This window comes from Falco punctatus, assembly GCF_963210335.1.
Source record: "Falco punctatus genome assembly, chromosome: 4".
In the NCBI taxonomy this organism is placed as follows: domain Eukaryota; kingdom Metazoa; phylum Chordata; class Aves; order Falconiformes; family Falconidae; genus Falco; species Falco punctatus.
Genome location: NC_137583.1, coordinates 44,214,571 through 44,228,972, shown reverse-complemented (window position 1 = coordinate 44,228,972; position 14,402 = coordinate 44,214,571). Strand labels below are relative to the sequence as shown.

Sequence of the window (14,402 nt, the reverse complement as noted above, 5' to 3'; positions counted from 1 at the left end):
AATTTTAAAGTAGTTTGCACATCTGCCACCTCATACTGTACTTGATTCTGTACATTGGAACAGACTATCTGTAATTTAGACCAAGACCAGAATCTTTAAAGTTAATTTGGGGAAATTTTCTGTAAAGCTTTGCTCATAATTTTACTCACAGCTATGAGGGTGCTTTTTTGTTGTTATGGTTTGTTAAATGCCAATCCTTATTACAACCTAAGGATTTGTTTCTATCATTCAACAGCCGACACACCACCTGGGAGCCTCATGAAAGCTTCATGTTAATATTTAACTATATATTGCTCTTTCTGATGTACAGCATCTTGAAAACATCCCTGTTAACTTTAACCTACTCCCATCAAACCTGCTCGCTCAGACTGTGATCCCAGCAGACCCAAGAGAATCAGTGAAGTGGTCCAGGCAGCCACAGGCATCCTAAAATAAGCCTAACTGCACGTGAAGTCTCCGTCCGTGCTGTATTACAGATCTGCACTCTGGATCTCTGAACCAGCAGGATGTGAACCACCTCCCTCCCCAGCCAGGTGACTGTGTCAGCACAGTGCTGGGGGCAAGCTTCTCATCAGACCGATTTATTTCTTATTGACTGAGAGCATGGAGTGACCAGAATAGAAGTCAGCAGCTTGGTGCTGAACGAGAGATGCTGCTGCATCGGGACAAGCCATAGAAGAGAAGGATGGGAGCTGGTGTCTGCCCTACTGAGAAACAGAGATGAATGGAGACACGCAGAAGTGCTTCAGCGTACGGTGATGGTCTAAGAACAAGGTCCCTCTAATTTTTCCAAACGTAAGTCTAAGACAAGCTATTAGTTTTACCTACAAATCCTGTCCTGAAAACAAGGGGCAACACGATCAAAGCATGAGGTGAAACGTATAACCTTTGCTTTCTGCAAAGATAAGAGAGGGCTAAGACTGCTTTTCTCAAGGCCACAGAGAAGAATGTTGTAGTAAACAAGGCATGAAACAATAAAAGCTAAGCTAACACATTCAGCTGCGTGGGGTAAGGAAGATTGCATTTTACAAATGTTAGGTGAAAAGATGTGCAAAATGTAACCCGGACACACAAAATGACAGCAAATCTACACCAAAAAGGACACACAGTTTACAGCAAACACGAAAGTGGAGCTGTCCATAACTGAGAAAGGTAATGGAATGAGTGGAAGTATAAGATTAACCACAAGGAGATTAAGCTGATAGCTAATGATCTACACAGAAATGTCAGACAGAGGTTAAGATTTTAATCTGGACATATTTCATGGCGTAGTCATGAACTGTAAACACAGATGCTGAAACTGAATTTGTGTTTGTGGATGAAGATGCTGCAAAGAAGCAGAGAGAAAGAAGAAACATGATTTATTCCAGATTCCCCCTTCCTGCCTCACCTCTGGAGAGGATGAAGAGACAGAAAGGTGAAGTATCACCTGAAGGCCAGTTGTGCAAAGAAATATCTGGAGGTTGAATTTTCTTGGGAAGCACAGCTAACTAGCTCCACCAATCAGAATGATTTTTCTTAAGTTACCGGGATGCATAAACTGTTTTTGAGCGTGGTCATTGAGCACGCTGCCCAAATCCGCGCTGGACATAGCAGGGCTGCGGTGGGAACCTGATCACAACGCCGCTCTCTGTCCCGCTGCAGACGCTCCAAGGGTAAGGGGTTTTGCTCTGTGCCAAGAAGAGGCTTACTACCGGAGACAGTAGCAATGGGAAGGCGACTTGGGGTCTCCAGCAGCCTCTCCAAGCAGACAGCGCCCTTGGAAGCAGTGCTGCTCCCCAGCATAACCCCCGGCTGGCAGCAGGCAGCCCGGCAGGAGCCAAACCAGAGCCCTTACACCCCACGTGAGCAGCCAGTGCAGGAAGGATCCACCCCAGGGCTAACGTGTACATCCTTCGGTTACCAGATTTATTTCCCATGTAGATACATCCAGACCTAAATATCGTAAAGCCTGTCTTTCAGTACTTTAACAGGTGTCATGGTTTTCCCTGAACCTACAATAATATTTTTTTTTTAAATCCTATTTCAACTGTGGAAAGGAGAAAACTACGCAGTATCTTCTTACTAGGTATACTAGTATCAAATGCATAGGTCATATGCACCCATATAATATTCTCTCAACTACTCTAGTCATTTTGGCCTCATCAGCTTGTGCTCACTAATTTCTACACCTTCCTCTCTTTGCCCAAAGCTGTAAGTATGCTCTCCATGGTTTATTTCTAGGTATAAGAATTTACTTAGCAGTACTGAAACAGATACCGTTTGCTTGCAGTCCCAGAGCCAAGCAGAGACCTCTCTATGAAGTGTATTTTTATTTACTACTTGCCCTTGCCATCTTCAGCACAGCAGCAATGCCCGTTTTCAAGTAACTCAACATAGTAAAGTAGTACGTGGCCCTGCACAAACTATCCAACTGTGCTCTATCCAGACATATATCTGCTTAATGGCTTCTCACTGCAAACATACTGATCCCTATAGTTCCTGATCTATATGATGTGTGCCATGCCACATTACTCTGCTTCTCTAATCAAAGTGTCAAATAAGAAGTGACAAAAATGACCAAAAGCCACACAAATACAACCCTAAGGAAAAACAAAGGGCGATAGATGAGTAAAAAACCATTAAATACATTGCACAAGCCACCCTTAGACGCTATTAATCTATTTCTCCTTGTAAATTATGCAAGAGAAAGCTGTAATCTGAAGGAATTTAAGCCCAAACTAGTCATGCCATCCCAACAAGCAGAGGCCAACAACGAGGGAATTGAATCTTCTGAAGTTACATTAAACTCAGGGGAGATTCTTGTTCTTTCTTCTACGACAGTTAATGGCTTCAACTGAATCGGAACGGTGAAAAGTCTGGTTCATATCATGTCTCTACCATGGTAAACACTTAAAAATAACACTGAGCATCACTGAAGTCACTTTGTTCAATAATAAGGAAGTACAGTAGTAGCAGAGGTCTCACTATCTGCCTGTTAAACTATGTTCGGCCATGGAGAGGAACAGGATCTGCTTACACTATGTGAACCGTGCAGGCATGTGCCACGATCACCAAAAAGCTTCAGCTTCGTGGATGTTTATCAGCACAGGAGTCGAGATAATGGTCTAATCACCAGCTACTATCAGCATTGTCCATTTCAGAGCAATTAAGACTGGTCTAATTGACACCATAGCATGAGCTGCAACACCCGCCAATCCCTAAATGGTGCAATTACTGTGTGTGCAGGGGAAAGTTATGGAAATAACCTCACAATGGACAGAATCCTTCGGGGAAAAAAACCAAACCTACACAAACTAGTGTTACCTAGCAAGAAAAAGAGATGGGACTCTCCCCTACGAGAAACCTGAAGCTGTATCAGTTTCTCCTGGGACAAGGAGTCTTTTTCTTAAGCAAACTACAGAGGTTTCAAATCTCTGGACAGAGCTGCCATTACTGAAAGCAATCTTCGAAGGGAAGGGAGCTGCAGAAGCATTTGAGATGCTGTACAGTCCATCCGCCTGTCCATGGGCAGATCAAATATTTTACCCAAGATGTTTCTGACAGTTGTTTGCCTAAACCCATTTAAAATTAAATTCTGCCTCAAGGCATCTTGTCTGAAGTTTATTGAAGTCGAGCTCGTCAGCAGGTCGCTTTGAGCAGCCCCACCTTACAGACAACCACTGGGGCATGGGCAGGGACCCAAGAGGCCAACAGCAGCACCGAGAAGAGATCTGTGGTATCCAAGTCCACATCCACTGCCCAATCCTCTGCACAATACTTAGTACAACGCAAAACACTTGACAATTTTGTGCGGAGTCCTGCTCAGTCTCCTTCCGTATCAAAGCAAGGCTCATATTTGAAACCATGCCACTTTAAATTAGGCTTTGGGTGGATGGATGTATTACCACAGCGGATAGTCACTGGCAAATCTCAGCACCCAGAGACCTAAAGCGTGTTTGAAAAACACAATCTGGAGTTCTTTTTGTTATCACAGATTAGAGCATGTGGAAAAACAACACGCTCTTCCCTGGTGCTGATCAACAAGAACTGTCATGCAGCAACTTCTCCTTCTGCCAATGGAGCTGTGCAAAACACGAGGACATTTTTCTTATCACACCCACCAAACTCACACACTGTACAGGCTCAAAGGAGAACATTTTATATTCCCCGGAACAAAACCTGACACTTGATGCAGATACGTAGTTCTAATAGACTTCTAGTTTTGTGGGCTAGAAACCTGATATCTAAGCACTGAAAGAACAGCCAAACTCTACACAAATTATTTAAGCGGTCCTGGAGATAAGGTTATTGAGGGTGGAAGAGAAGCCTAAGGTAAAGGTTATCTACACGTGACACTGCTTTTGCTAATTTAATAATTATAGAAGCCTGCTTATGAGGTTAGAAGTTGTTTCATATAAAGCACAAGTTTCCACACAAATGTTTTTTCGTTAAGTCTCCAGGTAAGGCTGCTACTGCATGCTGTGCTTTCCCTTCTGGCAGAAACACAGAGCTCCAGATTCCCCAAGCCTACCACCCATGGAATTGAATGAACAGAGAAATGTTTATTGAGCTTTAAAGGCTTCGCTTCAAATACAGTTTAAAAACAAAAGCCTTTACTCCTTTAAGCCGCATTAAGGCTCCACTGGGCGAGACTTTCAGACAGTCAGACATCACACCGAGGAGCTCCATTTCCTCCCTGGCTTTTGGGAGCTTTTGAGGGGTACTTACAAGGGAACTCTTGGACTCATTCATCCCGAGCTGAAGCTGTGTAAACACATCCAGCGCGATCAGCCTTACTTCAGAAAGATGACATACAGAAAAAACTGAAGACCAGAAAAAACAAGTCCTATTCATTTTATTAAACCACTGCTGTTATGTTTTCACTACCCATAGAATAGAATTGGTTTGTCTTTGCAGAAAAGACAAGAAAAACACTTGACACTCTAATTTTAATGAATACTTTCATTGCTCATGCAGTATTACAATCCTGGCAGCATGGTAACGCAACATGGATGCCTAATGAAGTTTAAAACGGTAACAGAAAAATGCTTAGTTATGCCATGATGTCTGCTGAATTGCACGTGTCTTATCCCTAGGAAACCCAATATGCTGGCAAAGCTTCCTGCATCATTCCTAAGATTTTCTAATTGTGTCTTTAACAGTGCAGCAGGGTTTGAGCCCACCTTCAAGTGCCAGCATTCTTTATGTACCTTCTCAATCATAAAAAGTTGACAATATGACACAATTTGAAGTTTCTGCACAAGAGATTTCCAGACGCTCAGCTCAGTGCAATAGCTGGGACTTGATTTTTTTGCAGCAGGTTGCTTAGTAAAATCTCAGTTACTATTTTCAGATATTTCAGAACAAACAACTCAGAAGCTAATGGCATCACACTCGCATTGTCAAAAGCAAAGCTGCCAAGTTCAGCAGCTCTCCCACAGACACCAAATAATCCTTCCCTTGAACACTGTATCGAACTTGGCCCTCTTCACATCAATAAGTGGAAAAAAAATCAGCCAGCACACAGGCAACCCCATCGTGTGTCACGCAAACTGCCTTAAAGTTTTGCCACACAAGAACGTCACACCTCAGCACTGAAACCTTTCCCCTCGGCAGGGAAGGTGCGTCTGCTCCTGCATCTCCGAAAACCCACGCAGAGCCCAACCTCTCCCTCACCGCATGCGTGGCTCTGCTGTCACTGCTGCTCCTGCCCGCAGGTATTAAAGCCTGACATTGCAATAATGCTGTGTGCTGTTCATTAAAGCCTCACAGCTACTAAACCAGAAAAAATATCAAAATTTGAGTTGGAAATTATGGCTACACCACTCCAAGCCATGCCTGTTCCCTTGCCCTAGAAACCTTCCCTTCCTTACAATCCTACAGACCGGCAAGCTTTATTTTGATGAATAAATTGAGATCAACCACCTCCCTCCCTGCCCCAAACAATTCACGTTTTTTTAAAAAGCACTAAATGAGGACTTATGCCCAGGGATCAGGCTAAAGTGAACTGAGAGGCAGACGAAGAACCAGAAAGCCACCAACCTTAGGTGTTACTGTGGCTCACTCAGGATGCAGATCTTTACTCTGATCTCTGACAAACTTGCTACTTAAGTTGCCTTAACTCAGTGGGTTGACTTAAAAAACATCAGTCTTACCCTGTAACGTGAGCTCAGGCTCAGTTCATCATGTCAGGGCCCTGAAATTCCAGCGTGGCCACATACCAGCAGCAGCAGCAGTTCTGCTGGAGTCCCAAGTGACCAGCAATGAGATCTGTACATCTCCAGAAGCCTTCAGATTGCACAGGAAACAGAAGACTGGAGCAGTTCTATGAACAGATTAATGAAATCCCCCTTCCCCAACTAAGAAGACCTTGCAAATTTTACAGTCTTTATCGCACCAACCTTGCTAAATACCTGTCCCCTCATTATGCTTGCATATGAACAAGGCTCATAATACTTAACAGCTTAACTGTTCGACACCTGCCAGTGCTTCAGTGACTGCAGTGTGGGAGCTGATGTCTTCAAAAGCTGAAACTGCCCCATTTACATTACAACAGAGCAGTATTTCTTGACATTCTTGAAAAACGGCACCTCTACCCTGATACACAAGATTAAAATCACATTTATTTTTCTGGAGTGCACCGAAGTGATGCCAGTGAAACACCATATACCCGAAGTTCTTTAAAAATATGTAGAAGGAAATTAATCCCAGCATTCTGCTGAATGCTGTTCTAACTGGACTTTCTTTCCAACTCTTTTGTTGGATTTCCTTTAAAACATCATCTTCCTCAGAGCCTCCAACCTCTCAAGGTGCCCAGGAGGCAGCCTCTGGTCAGGTAAATCAGAAAGTGCATTCTCAAATTAAGGAATTCACACTGAGGGTACTAAGCTAGAAGCTCCTTGTTAGTACAGAGCATCCTCTTGCTCTGCCTTCGTCCTTGACAGCAATTCTGACCCTGTTTTGAAGAAGGGAGAAGGAAATTCCACATTGGAAAACTTTTTGGACATGAACAGGTGCTGAGCATCCTGCCCTGGTTTTTTCAGTTCATTTAAATACACATTCACAAGGAAGCCAGACTCTTCATCTGAAAACCCTATACTCACTTAGCCAACATTTAAGCACTACCAAGAGCCAAAGTTAATACTCTTGTTTGTTTTAAATGTCACGAGCCAAAATAAAAGCAACGCTGACGACTCTCAAACAACGCCAGCCCAGCCAGCCCAGTGCCCCCCGGTACCCTCATCTAAAAAAAATCTAGATAAAGACGATGAACGCACACAGTTGTAATCTACAGTATTTCAGTGACCAAGCCGCCACGTACTGGTTTGCACACTTATGCAAGGCCAGCCACGAACCTTGGATCAAAGCAGCAACTGAAATAACTACAGGCATGTACAGCTCAGCCTGCTGCCAGGCAGTCCAGCCAGTACCCCCACCACCTCCCCCTGCCCAGCACGCCGGGTTTTTTTCACCTAACCAACAGCCCTAATGAAGAAGCATAAACATCCCAGCAAGTTCATTCACATCCCTCCAAAAGGAACTTGTGGACAATAATAGGATATAATTGGGAAGTACAATCATTGAACTTTTAAGCAGCTATTGTTACAAACTGAGAGAATGGTTAGTCGTGCTTCCTCCAGGACATGGTTGGTTATTCATGGTTGGCTCTGTAATTAATCAAAAGGTCCCGAAATCCTCAACCTTCCAGTTAGAAACTATCTTTGTGCTGGTCACACCTGGGTTTTTTTGAACTTTTCTGTGTTTTGTTTTGTGGTGGTTGGGTTTTTATTAAACACAAAATTTACTGACAGAGGCAATCCCTGTCAAACCCAATTCCTGATAGAGAAAGATGTTTCAGAGAGCTTTGCCAAGTGACATATTTCGGTTGGTCTTCTCACACACTGAATACACTTCTTTGTATGGACTCAGGGGTTCACAATCCCTTCAAAGCCTTCTACAACAAAGATTTCCAGTTCCTTCATCATAAAATGAAAGAATGCTATACCATCATACACAACTGAAATTTAATTTGCTCTGTTTGCTGAAATCTGGGAAGGGGCATCAGAATTGCGTTTGATTTAGAATACTTTTACAATCAAGTAAAATTTTTAAGATTTTAAATACAGAATCATTGCTATGCCTTCTTTAAGGGGGTGTTGAAGGGAGGAAAACATACAGAATCTATGAGCTGGCCAAATCTTTATCTTCACTTACAGTAACAAAGCAACCCCAACATGCAGCAGGATTTTCTCTGAATGAAACAAACTGAGCAAGACCATCACACCAGGCTGAGCCACTTGCAGCTCTCCCATTCGTGCATTACTAACGCAGGTTAACTCTTGCTCAGTGTTATTATTATTTGACATTTTGTGACTTCCCGCTTCTACATCCATGCCCAGACAACAGCAATTTCCAACAAAAGTGTCTGCCAAGTGTTGTCATTCTTGTACATTTTATCAAACCAGGGGCAGTGCAGGTTCCTTTGTTTAAGCAAATAAGGTCGCTTGGAACTGTTCTTGAAGTGGGAAAAGTAAGTATTCTATCTGAAGTACCCTCAACTACCAGGCAACCCCTGAAAATCACGAGCAGTCAACGTCACCACTGAAGATGAGAGATCTTAAAACATCTTCCAGTAATGTCAGCGCTGAACTCCTGCATGTGAAGCATTAAACTCCTCTCAGCCTCCTCAGTGGCCCAGAGACTGACTTAAATAACAAGTGTTTTGGGGAAGGGGCTAAGGATGAAAGAATTAAAATGGCAACTCAGACCAAACAAGATGGAAACTTTTCCAATTTTCACTGTATCAGCAGCAAAATACCTCATTCTCCTTTCTAACTAACCAAAAAGCTTTGCCTTGACAAGCCCTCTGTACAGAAATTAAGATATCTTAACTTCGGGGGAGGATTCTCTGTATTTACTGCTTATTAACTGTTGGATGAGCTAGGAATTCGTTCTTGTGCACATGCTCTAATGACAGAACAGATCTGACAGTGGCTTCTGTCTAAAGTCCTGGTCAGGAATTGGGGTGGGGGAAGCAAATCCTCAGTCCCCTGCATTTGCGTCAAGGTGCAGCGGTGAAGAAGCCGAAGACACGTACATATGGTGAGACCGCAGGAGCTGCACGCATGGGGATTTCTCAGCAAGCTGAAACTGGTACGTACTGAAATCCCACAGTCTTGCATCACCCCAGGTTGGTGGAGAAAAGCCTAATAGATACTTCTTCACAGCCCCAAGTTTTGTTTGGTGTGTTTAAGTAGCATACTCTTAAATAGCCATTTGTATGGAGCGATTGCTTCCACCCCTTTTCCCCCAATTCTGGGCTGTATCACACCATCAAGCACCATAAATCTCTTAAGTCCTCTTAATAAGCTGACGTGAATTAGTTTAGGATGTCTAGCCATTTGCAAGCATCACAATAGCCCCAACCACAAGCACTACACACACTCAATAAAGCTGTCGCTTGGCAAGGTTCAGAACAGACGCCCCAGTGAGATTATCGGGTGTCAACTTCCATCTGGCATTTGTCAGAGCTAGAGCTGGGGAAAGGCAGTTCTGATAAGATCTCCAAATAAAAGGAGCTCTTCCACTTCATGTGGTAGCAACTGGAAAAATTTCTTTTGTGTTTGAAGCTTTAAAAATATCTTGCCCTTGAGGTTGGCTAAGTCTGTTCTGTGCTTCAAGACCCCTTTCCCATATGAAGGTAGTAAAACTAAGCTTATGGTCACAGAAATTCCAAGCACATAAAAATTACAGGAAGCTGTTGCTAAGTAATATTTCTACCTAAGTAAACATCACAAAATGTTTCCCACATACACCTCTGAACTTTGTTATTCAAACCTGCCTTGAAGATGCTCATAGCTGCAGATTTTCTCCTGGCACCAGTGCTATTTCACAGCAGTTGAAAGGTATTTCAGGCTGAGCAACGTTTTTCTAATTTGCTTTGTTGTGGTGCTTGTCCTAGGAAACAAAGCAAGCTACTAAAGCAACTCTTCAGTTCCTTACCTATCCCCTACCCGTCCCAGAATTTTCCCTGGATAAATCACAGCAAAATTAAAGAGAGATTCCATTGTATCACTAGTCTCCAGACCTGCTTCCCCAACGTCATAACAAAATCTGGACAAACATTATTATTTTCATACAGTACCTTCCTTTAGCAGCTCCTTTGCACGTCACTTACTTCAGACCATCATCCCTTCTATCAGCTCTGTCTTACCGTCCTCTTTAACTGGCACAAATGGTTTCATGTACTTTCTGCTTTCTTTCCATGAGGTTAGTATTTTGCAACAAATTCTAGATTGCACCAAGTGAGAGACATGGCTTCTGTTTTTATCACATAAAGCAACAGATCAAAGAAAGAGTCTATCGACAAACCTGAAATGGCCCACGCTCTTCATAACTCAAATTTCCTGGTAGTGTGAAGTCCCAAGGTCAAGAAGACAACAGACTCCCACAAAGGTTTTATTCAGGATGAATAGGAGAACTTGAATTTCATCATATCCTCTACGGAACAAAGCCTGTATTTCAGATATCCATCTTTATATTCCAGGAATGCGTGGCCCTTTGATATTCACCAAGGGACTGATATTGCAGATCATTTTCCTGGTCTTTTTTATTTGGCCATTCCATTTTTCCTTCCTATTACCTTACTCCACCTCCAGATGACCTAATATGCAAGAAAAAGGCTGAACCTGCCCTTATAATTATACTGCCAGAAACATCAGACTGCTTCAAATTATGTATGGACAGAGAAATCTGACTGCACAGAGAATTGGCAGGAAATCCTGTTTCAGAGGGAATTGTTCCTTCCGCAAGTGAAGTGACAGACATATAGCATTTTTATTACATAAAAAAACCCCAACATCAACATGTGGAAAAAAAACGCAAAATATGAAAATCATGTTTGGCAAATCTAGACTGAGGTCTAGGACGTGGCATTTCCAGCATTTTTGTTGTCTGCATTCTTCAGCAAAGACACTCTCTGCATGAACATGCTGCACCGAACCCAGAACTGCATTTTTATGGCAATAAAAGTAAGTACGTATGTAAAAAAAAAACCTTATAAAAATGTGGGCTGGAAAGGTACAAAACCTTCAGAACAGGAACAGCACTTGGCTGCCACAAACAGCATAAGGCTAGACCCAAATTCCAAACCAACTACAAACTTCCCTCTCTTCCTACCTAAAATATGAGTTGGCCTTAATTGAACCAACTTGCTTTTCACACCAACACATGTAATTTAGAAAAAAAAAAGAAAACTTTCAGGACACACATCCTGACCAATCTCAATCTATGGCATACCCACTTACACATCTTTGCAGTCAGACCCAGATTACCTCAGTATTGCAACTGTTTTTTCAAAGCATGCAGCTGCCCACAAATCATTTCAGTTCCTCCAGCTGTTTTCATCCACAACCTTAGCTCTAACGTCTGTAAGAAGATCCTTCACTTTGTTGTCTTGAACATGTTATCACAAACTAAAAAAATTTCTGGGCTGAAGTTATAGCTGCAAGCATGATTCAGAGACTTGGATATGTGCCTCAGAGATAATTATACGCTATAACTGAAAGTTAGTTTTGGAGTTAAGTGGAATATCTGTGCTGATTAAAATAGAGAAATAGCCAAGATGCATCGTCAATATGAGATGGGGCAGGGATAACGTGAAGGAAGCCACCACAATACAGCAGGCAGGGGAAGGTCTGAGACCGGTGTGGAAGAGATGGGGGACACACAGGACCCCACTCCAACTCCAGCCATCTCGCCCTTCCCACTCACACAAGACCCTTCTGTGACATCTTTCAGCCTTCCCACACCTGCTCTCTTGCCCATCTCCTAATCTTCTTCAGCAAGACTCAAACTTAACAGGCTGGAAAAGCTTGCCAGCTTGGGACTTGTCTTTGTCAACTGACACACACTGTAACATCAAAACAAAATATCTACATATTCTTTAAGGATTTTTTTTCTGGTAGACAAAACAGCAAACAAAATATCCTGGCCAGCAGCCCCAGGGCAGCAGTGCTACCCATTTAGACAGCGACAACTTCCCGCACAACAAAAAAGTAGCAAATAGGAGATTCTACACCAAGTTTTATAAAACAGGCTAGAGGTACAAATAACCTCTGTTGAAACAACACACAAACACAAACTTTCCCCAAGAAAATTATACTGAAATGGCTACGTTTCATTCCAGCACTGGTTAAAAAACAAGGAGCAAAACTAAAAGAGAATACACTTAAAACCAGAGAAATGGGAGACTTCGGCACAGCGTGAGCCGGTGAAGATTCCCAGATAACCTGCAAAAATGCAGAGGGAAACGTTTCATGACATTAATGCCCTCAGTACTGGGAATTGCTACGAGGCTCTTCAGGCTAAGGAAAGCCAAAGTACAATTCACACAAGCCCTTAATAATCCCGACAAAACCATTACACATGCTAAGGATATGTTATGGCTGGCACGAGAACAGAGAAGGCAGCGATTCCACCAATAGGTTCACTAAATAAATGTCACTTAACCTCTACCATAGTTACTAGTGTGTGTGCTGAAAGTCTAAAGGCTACTCAAAAAAGCCTAAAAAGTCTAAAAGACTACTCAAGCTGTTAAAATAACTTTAGAAGCACACAGGCTGGTGTCACAATATAATAGATACCAGCTTGCTGAAAACACCAGCTCCCAATAAATAAAAGTAGAAAACTTAGCATTCAAAACAAGATAAGTGCGGCTTGTTAAGTGGTTTTGAAAACACATACCAGTTACAGCCAGAATATGTAGGAGTATTGCTTCTCTAAATCTTCCGCAAGGAACACAGAAAGCCAGATGGGAGCATCTGTATATAATTACTTTCAAAACCATTGTCAAATTCAAATTTCAATTTCAAATGCAAATCAAACGGACTTACTAGCTTGGCTCCTTCAGGAACTAAGCTCAGATGGTGTGTGATGCTGTATGGGTATCCTCTAACAAATTTAGCTGAACCTGTACGAGAGGCTCAGGAGCTGCGATTTCTGCCCCAATGGTAAAAGATGACATTCCTACAGGTTTCATGGGAACAGGCAGTTATATAAAGGAAGGAAACCACACATTCCAGCCTGCTGCAGCACAGCCCCAGAAAATTTACAGGAGTGAGGGACATTATGAGTAGTCTAGCTACTGAAAAAGTTTCAGTTACATCTTTAACCTTACGAAACAGCAGAAAACATAAAACATGAATGCATAAGAAACCAGGTTTCAGCACTGATAACAACTGTGTACCGAAAGAGTTCATACATTAAAATGCTTTATAACCTTATTTTTCACTTTAAAAAAAGGCACACACATACATGCTTGCATCTTCCTGCTCATACCCTGTTATTCTGGTGACAAAAAATAGCCACTTTCTTTAAAAGGAAGCTAGATGATTTTGAGGTGAGGAGTAGCAGAGGGGAAACCACATTAATTTCATTAGTTTATGCATACTGGGAGGAATTCCTTCTCAAATTTGGCACTTAGCACTCAGAGTTGCCCTTTAGAGCTTGGCAAGAAATTCTCTCCAGCCCGCAAGTTTCCTAATTTCATCTTAGGACACACTGCTTCATTGGGATGCACTACCTCCAGAAAGACAGTCAACTCTAAATCTGTCAGTTTTACCTCAATTCACTTTGCTCCCCGTCAGGTCAGATTTAACATAAATCAGAGTAAATATATAATTAAAACTAAACTTAAGGTCAGTTCCAAGTCTGGAAAAAACAAATCTGTATGAAAGCAAAAGCAACCCTAAATACAGTTTAAGAACTGGAGTTCAGGGGTTGCAACAGTGGCTAGCTTTCTGAACATACCTTCTGCCCTGAATCAAACCCCCAGGCTCAAAGCCCAGTTATTTCACCCTTCCCAGGGCTCCTGCTACGGGCAACCCCCATCCAGGTCCTCGCTCCTCCTTCCCCTTTTCCCTTCAGGTCTGACTCAGCTTCCAGCTTCTTATTCTGTGCAAACATTGCTCACTTATCATGTTCCTTACACCTTTTTATGGCAGGAAGGTTTCAGTAAAAATGTAATTGCACCTTTCTAGTGGCAGGTTTATTCCATAAAGACTTTTCCCTGCCATTCTGTTCCCACCTGCTGTGGCTCTTCAGTCAACCTGGACTTCTAATCCTCCACCCAAGCCCCAACAGAGACACTAAACCATCAAACTATTATACAAGATAGCAGTTACACTCAAGATCTGTTGATCCTGTGAGCTCTAGGCAGTCCCAAACTTTCCAGAGAAACCAAACACAACATTTTTAGATACATTATTCACATAGGTAAAAGAACTGCTACTACAGCTCCATCCCAAAGGTTCTCTCACCTGTCCAGTGTCAATTTTGAGCCTTGCTTTCAGGAACCTGTGCTTAAAGGTAGTAATTAATAGGTAGCTATTAGCTCTCCAAAAGATACGACAGGTTAAAAA

General features: G+C 42.4%; 1 protein-coding gene across 2 annotated transcripts in view; it reads right to left on the bottom strand.

The window, feature by feature from the left end:
• The window catches only part of INSR (insulin receptor), a 64,261-nt gene that overhangs the window by 33,198 nt on the left and 16,661 nt on the right, over nt 1-14,402 (bottom strand). The window lies entirely within an intron of this gene.